The sequence below is a fragment of the Apodemus sylvaticus genome, chromosome 6 (genome assembly GCF_947179515.1).
Source record: "Apodemus sylvaticus chromosome 6, mApoSyl1.1, whole genome shotgun sequence".
Classification (NCBI taxonomy): Eukaryota; Metazoa; Chordata; class Mammalia; order Rodentia; family Muridae; genus Apodemus; species Apodemus sylvaticus.
This window is the reverse complement of record NC_067477.1, coordinates 10,908,268-10,925,685: the sequence shown is the minus strand read 5'-3', so window position 1 is coordinate 10,925,685 and position 17,418 is coordinate 10,908,268.

The following is a 17,418-nucleotide window of genomic DNA, read 5'->3' as shown; positions in this document are numbered from 1 at the left end:
GGCTGCAGAGATGTGCTTAAGCTAGGATAGGCCTCTGTCTGCCCAGGCACCTAATTTCCTGCCCTTGTGTCAGGGGCTAAAGCTTACAGAGATGGGCAACTGAGCAGAAACAGCCCAGAGCCCTAGGGAGCACGGAGAGAAGAGGGTCCTCTCACCTGCCCTTGCACACGCACACGCACGCACGCACACACACATGCACACACACATGCACGCATGCACGCACGCATGCACGCACGCATGCACGCACACACGCATGCACGCACACACGCACACACACATGCACACGCACGCACGCGCCCACGCATGCACCCACGCACTCTCACACACACACACACACACACACATACACGCACGCGCACACACACACACACACACACACACGCACGCACGCACAAAGGTGAAGGGTGATGAAGAGTCAAGAGCAGTCAGCAAACTGAGCACAGGTGTTCAGACAGGGAAACAGTTGTAAATGGTGCTCAAGTGATGACCTTTCTTTTTTATGAATAAGAAAGTAGGGTTTTTTGTTTTGTTTTGGTTTGGTTTTTTGGATTTGGTTTTTTTCGAGACAGGGTTTCTCTGTGTAGTCCTGGCTATCCTGGAACTCACTGTAGACCAGGCTGGCCTCGAACTCAGAAATCTGCCTGCCTCTGCCTCCCAGAGTGCTGGGATTACAGGCGCCACCGCCTGGCAAAAGTAGGGTTTTTTTTTGTTTTTGTTTTTTGTTTTTTCGAGACAGGGTTTCTCTGTGTAGCCCCGGCTGTCTTGGAACTCACTCTGTAGACCAGGCTGGCCTAGAACTCACAGAGATCCATCTGCCTCTGCCTCCAGGAGTGCACCACCACCACTACCTGGCTGATGGCGTTTCTTTACACGTTTGTGCAAACCCAGGGCATGTTCAGCCCCAGTGGCCCTTGGGTGTCCCATGATCTATTGATGCTTCAAATGCAGTGCTGTGGCCGCTGAGGGCACCGCGTGGGCAGAGTCCGAGCACACAGGACTTCACCTTCTGCTCAGGGTTGCGGTGAATGAAACCAGCTGGACGGCACCTGCAGCGTCCCACCTTTGTTCCCAGCAAAGACCTGCGCATTGCATCAGTCCGAGCAGAAGCTCTCCCCCTTCACCCGCCCGTGATAGCCTGTCTTTCCAGAAAGCCAGGCAGCCCCACCCTCATTCACTCCCTGCCCCCTCAGGCTGTGGGCTCAGCAAATTCCCTCCATCCCTCAGGTACCACCACTAATCCTCCTTAACAAATGAGACAAGGTTTCACTGTGTAGACCAGAGTGACCTCCAACTCATATCCTTCTGCCGCTGCCTTCCAAGCCCTGGGATTAAAGGCTTGTGTCCTCATAGCTTTGTTTTGTTTTAGAGTTTTATTTATTTATTTATTTATTTATTGGTTTTTTGGATTTGGTTTTTTCGAGACAGGGTTTCTCTGTATAGCCCTGGCTGTCCTGGAACTCACTCTGTAGACCAGGCTGGCCTGGAACTCAGAAATCTGCCTGCCTTTGCCTCCCAGAGTGCTGGGATTAAAGGCGTGTGCCACCACTGCCCAGCCATTTATTTATTTTAATGAGTACACTGTAGCTGTCTTCAGACACACCAGAAGAGGGCATCAGATTTCATTACAGATGGTTGTGAGCCACCATGTGGTAGCTGGGAATTGAACTCAGGACCTCTGGATGAGCATTTAGTGCTGTTAACCACTGAGTCATCCCTCCAGCCCGCCTCATAGGTTTTTTGAGACAGTTTCATTGTGTACTGAGAGTGTTCTGGAATTCTATATATAACCTTAGCCTGGCCTAAATGCTTCTGAGAACTCCTGCCTTTGCTTCTCCAGTACTGGCATTTGTCACATGAGGACCGTGATTTCTGGAGGAAGAAGTTGGAACTTTTGGCAAGTCAGTCAAGACCAGCCTGTACCCCACTCTTGGGCCTGTAGCCTCATCCATAGGTGCTGTGTCACTTCTTTAGGCACAAGGGCTACAGCAGCCTCATCTGCCCTTTTATTCCTGTGCGTGCCTGTCCCCTAACCCTAGATATACCTCCCTGTCACCCCAGGTGTTTCTACCCAACTCCCCTTGGCTGGCAAAGCCCTGAAGGGATCAGACCACTGTCCTGTCTGGCTTGGCTTCCTTTCAGCCTCATCTGCAACCTGCCGAGGACTTGGCACCCAGATGATCTTTTAAAGGAATATTATATGTATGGGTGTTTTGCCTACATGTTTGTCTGTGCACTGCGTGCATGCCTGCGCCTGTGGAAACTGAAGTCGCTGACAGTTGTGAGTGGCCATGTGGGTGCTTGGAATAGAACCCAGGTTCTCTTAAAGAGCAGCCAGTGCTCTTAATTTATGAGCCGTCTCTCTAGCCCGAGATAACCTTGAGTAGACTCCAAGTCTACAGCCTCTGTGTCAGCTACTGCAGGACCTTGAGGAACTCCAGATGTGCAGGATGCTGGGAATGCTCCAGGGGGCTTCCATTATCTGCCTACTAGTCTGGGTGGGAAACCAGTCTGACCACAGGAAGCCCATAGGCTAGGATCTGCAAGCAGCCTGACCTCTTCAAAGGACAGTCCTCCTTTTTTTGTTTTTGTTTTTGTTTTTGTTTTTGTTTTTGAGACAGGGTTTCTCTGTGTAGCCCTGGCTGTCCTGGAACTCACCCTGTAGAATAGGCTGGCCTCAAACTCAAAAGTCTGCCTGCCTCTGTCTCCCATGTGCTGGGATTACAGGTGGGCGCCACCACTGCCCAGCTGGGCAACCTTCTTAAACACCCCTTTCTGGCTGTCCCAGAGGAAGCCCCTTCTGCCAGTGCTTCTCCACCCAACCTGATGTTTTATCTCTTTTGCCTGAATTGATGGAGAGCATCCCAGAGACCTAGGGAGGCTGAGAGGGAGTGAAGGCAGGAGGTCAGGCAGAAGCCTGCAGGCCTAAGAGTGCACAGCCAGACAGAGCTGCTGGTGGAAAGACAGCCCGACTTCCAGAAAGTTCTCTCACCTCCACACCTGTGCTGAGGCAGGGGCTCTTGGGCCTGCTTTTTTTTTTAATTTTTAATTTTTAATTTTATTTTTTTTAAATAAGACAGGGTTTCTCTAAGTAGCCTTAGCTATTCCAGAAGGAACTTTCTGTGTGGCCTCAAACTCAGAGAAATCCTGCCCCTGCCTCCTGAGTGCTTGGATTACAGCTGTGTGCCACCACAACCAGCTTTCAAGTTTGTTTAAGGTTTGTTTATTTATTATATGTAAGTACACGGCAGCTGTCTTCAGACACACCAGGAGAGGGCGTCAGATCTCATTACAGATGGTTGTGAGCCACTGTGTGGTTGCTGGGATTTGAACTCAGGACCTCTGGAAGAGCAGTTGGTGCTCTTAACCACTGAGCCATCTTTCCAGCCCTGTTTGTTTTTAATTTAAATTTTGTATTTGTTTGAGAGAGGATCTCACTGTGTATGTAGCCTTAGTGGGCTTGGAAATCACAGGCTCACCTCTAAACTCACAGAGATCCACCTGACTCTGCCTCCCAAGTGATAAGATTAAAGGCCTGCACCATCACCACCTGACCTCAATAAATGCTTTTTTTTTTAAAGTAGAAAAAAATGGTTCTAAGCACTTGCCTTTTTGTTTTAAAACTAAGGTCTCATATGGTCCAGGCTGGCCCTAACACTGCTCATAACCAGGATGACCTTGAATTCTTTTTTTTTTTGTTTGTTTGAGACGGGGTGGCACGATATAGCCCTGGCTGTACTGGAGCTCACAATGCAGACCAGGCCGGCAGAGACTGGTCTGTCAAGTGCTGGCATCAAAGGTGTGCGCCACCCTTGAACTCTGGATCATCCTGCCTTCCCCAGTTTCCTCTCACTACCTAAAGATGCAGCTCAGAGGTGTTGAGCACGTGCATGTTATTGAATCACATGACTCCAGGATCACGTGACACACGATCACATGTTCACTTTCTACGGTCTACTTCCTTGCCTGCTGTGGTGCAGCCCTGCCTGGCAGCCCCGTTGTGCCTCTGTCCTGTGAAGCTGAGGGTTCTGGACACCTCACATATGTGGAGCCCTACAGGATCCAGTTTCTGAGACCCGCAGATCTCACAGCCCAGCGCCCTCAAGTCCCCTCCATGTTGTAAGGAAATGGCTGCTTATAGCTGCTTGCAGCTGGCCACCATAACTCACGGTGATACTCGGTGTGTGTGAGGGCTCCCCACGAGGTACTGAGAAGAGCCAGGCCGCTCACGAGACCATTCTAAGCCATCAGAAAAGACAGAGCCTAGCCCTCTCGGCCTTGTACCCTAGGTCCTGCGTCTGCTAAGGAAATTGCTACAGACTGTGGGCTTCTGCCAAGAATTTCTTTACTTTTATGTTGTCAAAAATGATTCTATTCGTCTCCCAGAAACATTCTGGCTGCTTCCAACGGCTCGCTATTGATTGTTGTAATTGGCTCCACTTCGTCCTGAGTCAGTCGCCGGTGGAAAAGTACAAGGGTTGCCGCTGGAGGAGGGTGAGCTGGACAGACGAGCGAGGAGGCTTTTCCTGGGTCCAGCTGACAGCTCTGCTGCCCAGCACACCCTGGTACCCAGTGAGGAGCTGGGCACTGAAATAGGCGCCAGCCTGCTGTGGGGTGAAAAGAGGAAGGGGAAAGCAAGCCTGAGCGTTTGGCACACCCTGGGGAAGGGCATCAGTTTGCTTCTGTCCTGCCCATCCCCCACACCTGCACCAAGGAGCATGCGCAGCGGATGGGCTGGCTGGAGAAGGCCATCAGGGAGGGGTCCAGTCCTAGGTGAAGAAACCTTCCTTTTTAAAATAAAAATTGTGTTAAAAATTGTGTCCTACTGCTGGGCATGGTGGTTCATGCCTTTAATCCCAGAGGCAGGTAGATTTGGGATTTTGAGGCCAGCCTGGTCTATAAAAGTGAGTTCCAGCTGGGCGGTGGTGTGGCACACCTGTAATCCCAGCACACTGGGAGGCAGAGGCAGGTGGATTTCTGAGTTCGAGGCCAGCCTGGTCTACAGAGTGAGTTCCAGGACAGCCAGGGCTATACAGAGAAACCCTGTTTCAAAAAAACCAAATTCAAAAAAAAGAAAAAGAAAAGGTGAGTTCCAGGACATGCTGTTTCACAGAGAAACCCTGTCTCTGATTTGATTTGAAAAACCAAATCAAACAGAAAAATTGTGTCTTGTATGTCCTTGGAGTCTCTCCATGTGGTCATCCATCCAGCAGCCTAGGTCTAGCAGGCTGTCCACACTGACCTGGTGCCACCTGCACACAGCCAGCTCCCACACTGGGGCTAACCTTAGCTCCATCTAGTTAGAGTATCTTAGACACCCCTGTGCCTGTGGACATCAGAATCTGGTCATGTGGTCATGAAGGAACAACCTTTGCAAGGGCAGTGCTAGGATCCTCTGGGTCTCTAAACTGGCTGTCCCTTGCTGCCTTCCACAGACAGACATGTCAGGCAGCAAGTGTTAGAGCCCCTGGACCCTTCACTCAACAGTGAAAGAGGACATGTATGGGGACCCTTTAGGGTCGTCACATTTATTCGCGTGGATCATGGCATCTTCAGAGCTGAGCTGGGAGAGTCCTTCATAGTCCCAAGGCAGGCCTTGGTTCTCGGGGCTCTGCCTAGCTGCAGTTTGGAACCAGAGCCCTGCTATTACAAGCATGGCTGTCATGGCCATGGCTGCTGTCTGGTGCAAGCTGAGAGGACAGACAGGCTCTGAGTCACTGCTACAGATGCCGGAGAGCATATGTGAGTAGACAGTGGTGATGTGGTGAGGGAGAGAGGAGAGAGAACGGAAGAGAGAGAAGGGGGTCTATGCAGCAGATATAAAATACACAGATTGCTATAAGACTGTGTGCTGTGGAAATGGGGCCTTGCTAGGGCGGGGCTCTGGAGGATCCTGTGACTAATGGGTGTAGCTGCTGTATCTGCAGCTGCCTGGGGCTGGGTGGCCATTGTGTTGTGGGTAGTGGGCTGTGGGAGGAGAAAGGCCCTTGTGACAGCCAGCAGGTGGTTAGACTTAAGCCATCACCCCAAGGGCCTGGGAACCACCAAGGGTCTGGCCATCTGAAAGTCATGACCTGGCCAAGCTGCCAGGGGCAGGGACAACGTGGTAAGGCCCAGAGAGGCTCTGCCTGTGTTGTTGCAACCACACCCTGTCCAGAAAATAATAAACAACCTTAAACAGGATTGAGGGCTGGGAAGAGACTCAGTGAGCGAATGTGGAATGTGTTGGCCACCAAGCCTTGAAGACTTGCATCCCCAGGACCCACACGGCAGAAGTGAGGAACTACAGGTTCCCTCTGCGTGTACCGTACAGCATGAGTGTGGGTGCACCCATGAATAGGAAATAAGATTAAAGACTGATGTGGTACACCCTCAGGAGGCAGAGGCAGGTAGATCTCTGTGAGTTTGAGGCCAGCCTGGTGAGTTCTAGTGCTATACAGTGGGACCCTGACTCAACAAAAGCAGAGGAAGGGAACCTGAGAAAGGGGTGAGCCTCCCTTCAGAGGGCTCTGTCCCCTTCCCCTCTGTGGTGAGCCTCTGCCCCAGAGCCTAAGGGAAAGGCTCCTGCTGGTCTCAGCTGTGGAGATTTTGGCCTTTGGCTCTGCAGCCGCGGGAGACATAGTTCTATAATTAGCACAGAGGAGGCCACGAAGAGTGCTCTGAGGCAGGCACTAGGAGGACTGATGGGTGGTGCTGGGTCAGAGAAAGGAGAGGCGCTTCCTGGGTGGGGTGGGAACAGCCTGCACGCCCAGCGGCTTTGGGACAGGATGGCTAGACGGCTAGGAAAAGCTGCCGGTGGCCACTTGGAGCTGAACTCTGGAAGCTTCAGGCTTACTTCCCTGGAGTAGCATGGCACAGGACTTGAGTAGAGCCTTCCCACCAGTGTCCTGCTTGAAGCCTCAGTTTCTCTATTTGTAAAATGGGGCAGTTCTACCTGCTGTGGCTGGCACTCCTGAGAAATGGGAGTGTGGGACTCTGGCTCAGCCTTGTCCATGGTTGCTGAGGGAAGACTATGCAGAGGGAACCCCGAGGGCTGGAGTGCTGGGCCTCCGCAGGGCCAGGCCAAGCTAGTGCCCATCTCCTTTCCGATGGCTACAGTTCTCCGCCCGCGCAGAACCAACTCCAAGGTTACCTACAGAATATCCGCTACGGCCTTCAGGCAGATGTTGGCTCTGTCTCCCAGGGCCAGGCAGGTGGAACCGTCCAGCTAGGCCATGGACTCTGTGGACTAGCTTCTGATGGGCCTTGGCTGCCTCCTCTATCTGCACAGGTCTGAACCTCGCCTGTGCCTGGATGGTAAGACGGTAGCCAGAGGTGTGCCTCTGTTTGGGGCCTCCATCCCACCGGACACCTTCCTCCGTTTGTTTTTGAGGCAGGATCTGATGCAGCCCAGTCGACTTTGAACTTGCGATGTGTAGCTGAGGATAACCTTGGATTCCTGATGTTTGTGAGCTCACAAGTATATGCCCTCACGCCCTGCCCGATGCCTTTCTGCAGTCTTTTCATACGTATGTAGTCCTAGCTGGCCACCTTGGTATGAGTCCAGCCGGAAGTAGTACATGGCTCTCTTCTCTAAGCACCATGTATGTGAGCAAACCTAATATGTGGGGACCTAGAAATCGTTCCTCAGCTGTCTCCAGCTGCAGTTGGAGAACGTTTGGGAGCTGGAGAAGGAAAGGCAAGCCCAACTTGGGGTAAAGGTGTAGGCACACGGGCAGCTCGCACTGGGGATTCCCACAGGCCTGCTGGGGTGCTGACTAGCATGGGACTGCATGCACAGACGGCAGGGGTGCTGAACCACCAGAGACACAGTCGGAGACCCTTGCTCCATGCTCCCCGTCCAACATCTGCAGAGTGGTGGGATCCCCAGGCCAAAACCGAACCACAGAGGTGGGTGCAGATGGCCTGCGGCCGGGCAGGGGAAACCAAGGCAATCCTGGAGGGTTTGTGAATTGGAACTGTAGTAGAGCCCTTGACCTAGCAGGCAAAAGGCCCTGGGTTTAGTTGGCAGCTGGGGACTAGACAGGGTAGAGGGCTAAGGAAATGACAGTTCCCTGGAGTTTCAGAAGTTAAAGGACACCCTCAGCTTTGTCTTTTAATAGGTAGCTCCTCCCAGGAGCCAAGCAGGACCTGGGTGGGGTTCACAGCTGTGTGTGAAGGGGGGCAGCTTAGCAACAGGGCTGGCTGCAGCACCCCTCAGGAACCTGTACCCACACTTGGGGTTTTTCACGTGAGGTGACTAACACAGCGTGAACTGTACTGAGGAATAGAGGTTAGAGGAACCCAGGCACCCCTGCTGGGAAGGGACTAGCCTGACCCTGCACTCCTGGCCTCAGGCCTCTGATGGCCTCTGGCAGAGACTATAAGTTGTGCTGAAAATAGGTGTCTTCTCTAGTGCATATTCCGTGATGTTCAGGTTCATCAAAAAGGGGAGAAAAGAGCCTGGGGTGCAGCTCAGTTAGTGGGGTGCTTACCTAGCATGCTTGGGCCCTGGGCTCAGTCCGCTGCATGGTTTAAACCGAGTACATTTCTGTGATTCCAGAGCTCAGACAAGAGGTGGAGGCAGGAGGATCAGCAGTTCAAGGGTTTAGGGTCAGGAGTTGAGACAGGCCACTACTATGAGTCCCTGTCCTCTGCTTAAAGGAAGAGAGGGAGAGGAGAGGAGGGGGAGGGAAGGGAAGGAGAGGGGAAGGGGGAGGGGGAGGGGAAGGGGGGGAGAGGGGAAGGTGGAGGGGGAGGGGAAGGGGGAGAGAGGCAAGTGTTGATAGATGCTGTTACAGAGGCATGCAAGGCAAGTCCAGCAACCTTTTAGATTCCTATTTGAACAAACTAAACTTTCCAAAACCACTTATAGGGCCAGTGAGAGGGCTCAGGGGTAAAGGCACTTGGCGTACAGACCTCTGACCTGAGTTCAAACAACAGACCTTACGTAAAGGTGGAAGGGGAGAAACTACTCCATCAAGTTCTTTGACCTCCATACACAGAGCAATAAGAAGGCAGGCCCCACGCCCTCACACTGAGCCGAGCTGCTGCCTCACATCCGTGACCCCAGCATTCCGAGGGCTGAAGCAGGCATGTCGCAGACTCAGGGCTACTGGGCTCCATACGGCATGAGTTCCAGGCCAACCCGAGTTAAGTTTAAAGCTGAAGGGTGCTGACTTGGTGGCTAGCGCGTGCTGTGTTTGGGAGGCAGGCGGGTTGAAGCAAAGTTATCCTGAACTACACAGTGAGTTCTAGGCTAGATCTAGGGCTACACAGTCTATGATTTAACAACACCTAACCGCCAACAATGCCTTGCTTGCATGAGGCCCTGGGTTCAGTCCTCAGCACTGTAAGGTTCATTCCTACCATGTAGCCCGAGCTGGCCCTGACTCTCCGTTCTCAGTCTCTGCTCCCTCAGAGCCAGGACTACAGGCGCGCTGCACCTGCATTCAGCTTTGCTGTTGAGTTTTGTTGCTGCTGCAGTTTTGGCCTCATTATGTATGTGCGTCCACGCATGCCTATGGTGTTAAGAGTTGAAGAAGTGAGCGTATATATCCAAATTCCAAATTATTTATCTATCTATGTTTTTTGTTTTTTGTTTGTTTTGTTTGATTTGGTTTGTTTTTTCGTTTTTTTTGTTTGTTTGTTTTTGTTTTTGTTTTTTTTTTTTTATTTGGTTTTTTCGAGACAGGGTTTCTCTGTGTAGCCCTGGCTGTCCTGGAACTCACTCTGTAGACCAGGCTGGCCTCGAACTCAGAAATCTGCCTGCCTCTGCCTCCCAGAGTGCTGAGATTACAGGCATGCGCCACCACCGCCTGGCTCTATCTATGTATTTATTTATTTTATGTATATATGTAACCTGTTTTAATGCATACCAGAAAAGAGCATCGGATCCCATTACATCCCATTAGGTTGTGAGCCACCTGGGATTTGAACTCGGGACCTCTGGAAGAGCAGCCTGTACTCTTAACCTGTGAGCCATCTTTCCAGCACCTCCAAATGATATTTTAACTATGTACCAAGATACACTTAGATAGTCCTTAGAGCTCAGATTAGGGAGTTCTGGTGTTCTGTCCCTCAGAGGGTAGCTAAGGCCTGGTGGTAGAGTGCTTACCTAGGAGGCAGGGGCTTTAGTTTGAATCTATAAAACAGCAAACCCAAAGAAAAGAGTCCAGATCTTCCCAAGGCATAGAAGAGAGAAATGTTTGCGTGTGTAGAGATGTTGATTACGGGCTGGGGATGAGCCTTGGGGGTGGTGTCTTGCCTGGCATGCACAAGGCTAAGTCCACACACTTACCATGCCATGCTGCAAGGTCCCGTCTACATGAGATACTGAGAGCAGTCAGAACACCCTCACCAGAGTTCCATGAGACGTAGTATGGAGCCCAGCCCCTGGTCAAGACACAGTGCTATGCAGCAGGCTTTCCTGGCTGCAGACAGGAACTTGCACCCTCCTGAGACATCCTACTGAAGTATCCTCAGTCTCTAGCTAGCAGACCTCCAGGTCCCAGCAGCTCACCTGGAGAAGTGAATTCATATCCAAAGGGGTATTGGCGTCCACACCTCCTCCTTCCTGCCTCTTCCCTGACTCCTACCTGTGAATCAGCTGCAGACTTGTGCTGTGAAACCTCTGTCGTCCTCAGAAAAGACCAGAAGAGGAGACCCCCTTTTCTGCTGTGTAGACCCTCTCAGAGCACCTGTGATGATGCTGTCGTTTTTTCTGTCCATAAGATTAAATGAATGTTGTTCATTTAATGAAGACATGGTCTCTGTCTTCGTGTCCTCTCTTGTCTGACACCGTCAAGTTCCAACTTTCTTTTCCAGGGTAGGGCATGGGAGCCAAGACGTTGGGTGTTCTGGCAAGTGCTCTTCTGCCGCGCCGCATCCTCACCTCACAGTGTCCACCTTACGTGCTGAGAAGGATCACGGAGACGCATGATGAAATGTTTCGTGTGTTGAGTGATGCTCAATATTTGTAATGGCTCAGATGGTAAATTTCACGCTGGGCGCACTTTACTGCCATAAAAATAGGAGGAAAGATGTGCAAGCAACAGGCGGGGGAGATGAAACAAAACACAATTCTGACTAAGGTCTGGCGCCCAGTCCGTAGAAAGGCCTCAGAAACGAGACAGCTGACATTAGGCATTTTGGTGATGCTTGTGATTCTAGTACTTAAGAGGCTGAGGCAGGAAAATCATGAGCTTGGGATACACAATGAACCAAAAAGTAGAAGCAAAAAGACCTCGCCCCACCCAAGAAAAATCCGAGCCGAAGATTTGAATATACATTTTCCAAGATAGATGTGTAGCCTCGGGGTGTGGCTCGGTTCCTTGTGCCTGCCTAGCATGCAAGAAGCCCTGAGTTCTATTCCCACCACCTATAAAATGGGCCCGGAGGAAAGAAGAAAGCCAAGGTCACCCGTGGGTACATAGTGACGTGGAGGCTAAGCCTTGACTATGCGAGACCCTGTGTTTCATAAACAAAACTACAGGTAGGAATTGTGGTGGTTTGAGTAGGAATGGCCCCCACCGACTCAAGCGTTTGAATGCTTGGCGTGTAGGGAGTGGCACTGTTAGACAGATAGATAAATGCTCAGTGAGCATGTGATATTTCAACATGATAGTCATGGGGAAAAATGCAACTTTAAACTGCCAAGGGGGGCTGGGGTGTGGCCTAGAGCCTTCGCCTAACATGTATGAGGCTCTGGATTCAATCCTTAGCATCACAAAAACAAAACCCTCTGAGACCCTGCACATGGTGTGACACATGTAGACAGCACCAGATGTCTGAGAAACTTTAGTAACGCTAAAATGGGAGCTGCCAAGTCTCTGAGTACAGGCGGATGGTGACTCACGAGGGAGTCACATGGGTGACAGCCACTAAGAAAGACGTGACAGCGTCACTACCGCACCATTCCATTGGCTTCGTTTTTGGGACAGGCAGGAGGAATAGGTAAAGATGCCAAAGAACCCCAGGCCGTATGGCCTGCTGGGCATACCAGAAATGCAAGGGAAGTGTCATTTCTTGGTACAGTTTCAGTTATACAGCTGAAAGTTTCCTCAAAACTCTTCAGGTCTAGTCATATGCCAAGACCTGCAGGTGTCCAGCACAGTCAGCAACATACTCATGATGGGCCGGAGCCCGCCTGTGGTACTTGTCTTTAACCCCGCAGGTTGATATTCATGAGTTCATTGCCAGCCTGGTCTAAGTAGTGAGTTTCAGGACAGCCAGGGCTACATAGTGAGACCCTATCTTGAAAAAAAAAACAATATAAAATAAGGATGGGCCCAGAGTCATGTGAGAATAGCTCCCAAGACCTTGGATCTCCTGAGCCATGACTGACAGGAAGTGACATGGTGGCCTGCAGAACTTGGAGGGACCTTAGGTACTCTATGAAGAAGACGGCTCATCCACACAGGGCCTGGTCCTCAGCCCCACAGGCATTCCCAGGAGAACGTGAGGGGCAGAGATGGCCAGGCTGCCTCCTGAGGGAGCCCCGCCTCCCTGGCCGCCTCTCCCCTCAGCCCTGCCATTCTGAAGGCAGCATCCCCAGAGCTTGGTGCTGGGCAGTTTTGGCTCCATGAAGGAAAAACTGTCAGGAAGTTCCATTTTTAGAATTAAAGCCTCAGACGAGAAAGGGTGTGATCTGCAGGAGGAGCTGGATTAGCCCCAGGGCCGGATACAGGCTGGGTGTGCCCAGTGGCTCTCCCAGAGCAGAGCCTGGCACTGAGGTCAGGAGAGGGCTGCAGGCGTGAAGTGTGTCCCAGCCTGAGGGAGGGGCTTCCCAGGTGGCACCCTCTCTGGTGACACCCTCTGTGCCTACACTCCCGGTCCTTCTTCCTGTTGCTTCCTCCTGCCCCTCTCTCCTCTTCCTTCCCTCCCTCCCTTCTTCCTCTCTTTTCCTCTCTTTTTGGGCATTTGTGGACAACCTCAGCCTCCCGTCTCTTCTTAAGGCAAACACCTATGCATATTTACATCAAAAAGATTGATGATTCTTTTTTCTTTTTTTTAATTAGTGACTTGCTCTATCTCTACTTGGCAGATCTCTTTTCTTTCTTTCTTTCCTTCCTTCCTTTCTTTCTTTCTCTTTACCAGGCTGGCCTCGAACTCAGAAATCCACCTGCCTCTGCCTCCCAAGTGCTGGGATTAAAGGACTGTGCCACCATTGCCTGGCGGCAGATCTATGTCTTCTTTCTACTCTTTCTCCCTTCTTTTTAAAAGGCAGGGTTTCCCTGTGTAGCCCTGGCTATCCTGGAATTCCCTCTGTAGATCAGGCTGGTCTTGAACTCAGAACTCTGCCTGCCTCGGCCTCCGCCTTGGAGTGCTGGGACTAAGGGCGTGGACTCGCTCTGCTTTCTAATTTCAGCTTCGTCTCAGCATCTGTTACAGGTGCTCTCTGACCCTGCAACTCCAATGAGATTTTGTCTCAAAATCAAACAAAACGGCAGCAACAACAAAGCCTAGGATTTTATTTATTTATCATTTTTTGGCTTGTGCTTATTATCCCAGCACTTAGGAGGTGGAGCCAGGAGGAACAAATTCAAGGTCTCCCTGACTACATACCTAGCTTAAGGCCAACCTGGGCTACGAGAGACCTTGTTTTGGGACCAACGGGAAGGACAATGTTCTGGCTAACTTGTCAACTTGACACACGCTGTCAAGAGGGAAGGAGGGAGCCTCAGCTGAGAAAACGCCTCCATGAGGTTGGGCTGAGGGCAAGCCTGTAGGGGTTGATGAGGAAGAGCCCAGCCCACGGTGTGTGGTGCCATCCCTGGGCTGGCGGTGCCGGGTTCTATACAGAAGCAGGCTGACAAGCAGCTCTCCTCCCTGACTTCTGCATCAGCCTCTGCCTCCAGGTTCCTGTCCTGCTTGAGTTCCTGTCCTGACTTCCTCCAGTGATGAACAGTGATGTGGATGCGTAAGCCAAATAAGTCCTTTCCTTCCTAAGTTGCCTTTGGGCGTGGTGTTTTATTATAGCAATAGAACCCTAGCTAGGGCAGAAATCAAGCCTTCGAGCCGAGCCCCAGCCTCAGTTCCCACTTCTAGGCAGCGTAACCGGCCTGTCCGGGTTTGGGAGCAGGGCTGAAGAAGAAGGCGAAGGCAGCAATGCGGCCAGAGGACCCCAGGTTTTCACTTGGGAGGGAAGGGTGGAGAAGCCGACAGGCAGTGCCACCATCACTGGTTCTTCTTGTTCCATAGAACAAGACCGGCGCTCAGGCTTACTGGGCCAGCCTGCTGCATTTGGAGTCACCCTAGTCTCTAGGGCTAGCCAGGGTCCTTTGATGCCCCCCCAGTGGGTGGCACAGCCCCCCAACCCTTCAACTGGTCCCTTGGATGCTCAGAGGCCATAGGGATCTCTGGGAACAGGTGTGAAGGCTTTACCCTGGCACCTGTGTTTGTTCCCGAGGCCCTGTTCCTCTAGGCTCACTGAGATGGGCAGATAACATGTCTGCTTGCCCAGCGCACCCTGCTGAGACAGACGTCCCCCTGTGAAGGTGGAGCTCATCTGGGACATGACTCCTGGCTCCACCAGTCTCCAAGTCAGAAGCACCAAGGGCCTCTGTTGTAATCCCGAAAGCCGAGAGACACAATGTCTCTCCAAGAAATAGCAGGCAATGGGCTGGAGAGATGGCTCAGCAGGTAAGAGCACTGACTGCTCTTTTGAAGGTCCTGAGTTCAAATTCCAGCAACCACATGGTGGCCCACAACCATCTGTAATGAGATCTGATGCCCTTTTCTGGAGTGTCTAAAGACAGCTATAATGCAATTACATATAATAAATACATAAATCTTTAAAAAAAAAAGAAATAACAGGCAAATCTCAAAGCCCACAGAAGCTGGGCTACATATCTGTAAAATGGGGCAATAGTGCTCTCTTCAGTGGCTTTGAGGGTCAAATGATCAACAGAAGCAGTACAGCGCTGGAGACATAGTACCTCATTCTGTAGAGTGCTTACCTAGTATGCACAAAACCCAAAGTTTTATCCCCGATAGGGTATGAACTGGATATGGTGGGACATGCCTTTAATCCCACCATTTGGGAGGTGGAGGAAGAAGTTCATAAATTTCAGGTCATCCTCGGTTCATAGTGAGTTTGAGATCTATTTGGGATACATAGACTCTACTCGAAACATTAAAAAAAAAAGAGAGAGAGAGAAAGGAAGAAAGAAACAATGTATTCAGCAAGGGCGGGTGCTGGTCTCAGAGACCAGTGAGGCTGACTGTCGATCTTCCTTTGCTTCACGCAGCCATCAGGCAGCTTCCGGCCGAATACCTGAGCAGCGGAGTGCAGTTTCCATGCCTTTTGCCTTAGTCAGCTCTGCTCCTGGGGGAGCTGCCTCGGCCATTAGTGGTTCTAAGAACTGGCAGGAATCCTGAGAGTTATGACAGAAGTCAAGGACTCAGCGGGTCTGAGTGAGTGTCTCTTTCTCCAGAAGGGGTGAGGCAAAGAAAGAGAAGGGTCAGCTCGAGCTTCCTCCCTTACACTGGCCTCAGTGGCAGGTGCTAGGCCAGGCTGTGAGGACTGAGGATGTAGGACTCTCCTGCTCGAATGCTGTCAGGTCAGGGCACAAGCGTCTATGTACACTGACCACATGCACAGTAGGGGAGGGGACAGGTGGGGGCCTGGAGGAGACGGTGGCCAGCCTGGCATGGTAATAGAAGGCTTTTTTTTGAGGGAATGGCTCTGCCTGCGTCTTGAAGTACCCAGGGACAAAGGACATTTGTTGTGGTCTAATTACTTCCTGTGGGGAAAAACATGGTCATGGCTATGATGGAGCAGAGATTACTATGGGGACAGAAGTCCTTGGCCCTGTGGGAGAGATGAGGAAAAAAGCAAGATGACACCGTGCTGGCTCCGTTCATGGAAGGAGCTGTTCAGCCAGAGCCCAGCGGCAACTCTGGCCTGCCCCCAGCTGTCCATGGTGCTGAGAGGTTGAGGCAGTAGGTTAACCGAGGGTGGGATTCCAGCAACTCCACTTTGATGAGCTGTCCCCCGTGCTGGGTGGCCTTTGGGCGGTGTAGCCACTTCTATGCCATCTTTGCTCCTGTAAATAACCCTAATCTCATTGGCTCATCAAACTGGGCTAGGATGGAATTATTCACTCTGTTGATGTCCTGTTTGGGGGTCTGTGTGTGAATGGATATTTATATATCTTTCGAAGATTCATATTCATTTGCGTGCATATGTGTGAGTATGCCCATGTATGCCAGGTGTCACAGATGCCACAAGAGGTCCACAGAGCTGGAGTTACAGGCTGTTGTGAACATTCACCCGATGTGGCAGCTGGAAGCAGAACTCCAGTCCCCTGAAACATGAACAAGTATTCTTAGCCTTTAGCCATCTCTCTGGCCCTGAAAAGATGGGTGTCTCTTTATGTCTCCATAGGAAGTCACACAACATTCTAGGTGGGGGAGGGGGATGTTGAACTGAGCGGGGCAGAGCAAACTAAAGGACAGGTGAGGGCAGCAGCTAGGGACAGGATAATGTGATGTTAGTACAAACAGGTCCCATGGGCCTTTGTAGACCAAGCTAAGGAGTTTTATATCTGGCAGTGTTGATTAGCTTGGTCTTTTCTCCTCCCAGCACAACAGGGGTGCTCCCGTCTCAGGATTTTACTGGGGTGTTCTATGCTGGCTCCGTGGTCCTGTTCTTTCCTATATTTTGGGTGTCAGCACACTTTTCTGATCTTGGACACGTGCCCTCCCGTGCCACCCGCCTGCTATTTTACTGTGTTAACAAATCAGACTCTGTTTGAACTTGTTTTTCCTCACGGAATGGGAGCTGGCCGGCAGACATCATCCACCACTTTATGACCTGGGTCTTCCTGTGAGGACCTTGGGAACTTAGTGGAAATCAGTTGAAGGGCAAAAGATGAGATGATAAAACTTGAACAAACTGGGCGGTGGTGGCACATGCCTGTAATCCCAGCACTCTGGGAAGCAGAGGCAGGCAGATTTCAGAGTTCGAGGCCAGCTGGTCTACAGAGTAAGTTCCAGGACAGCCAAAGCTATACAGAGAAACCCTGTCTCAGAAAAAAAAAAAAAAAAAAAAAAAAAAAAAAAAAAAAAAAAACTTGAACAAAGCAGTGACAGGAGACAGATGAAAGAAGTGTGCACGTACTCAGGGCTCTGAGGGGCAGTGACTGACCCCCGGGAAGGACATGGGCTCCTGCTTACTCTTTTCAACAGCAACTGGGCAGCCGTCATATGCCTTGCTCAGATGTATGGCAGGAGCCAAAGAGCCGGTGACATCCAACATCCAAGCAGCAGTTTGTGGGCTGGGGCAAGAGAAGTCTGTAAAGACTGAGTCCCCAGCCTCTCCTTAGGCCAACCTGGGCTGCTGTGCTCCCCACGGGGGCTGCCCCGTATTAGCCAGCCTTTGATTTTTCTAGGAGGTCAAAGTCACTGGATCTGCTTGTTAAGACCAGAAGCACCTGC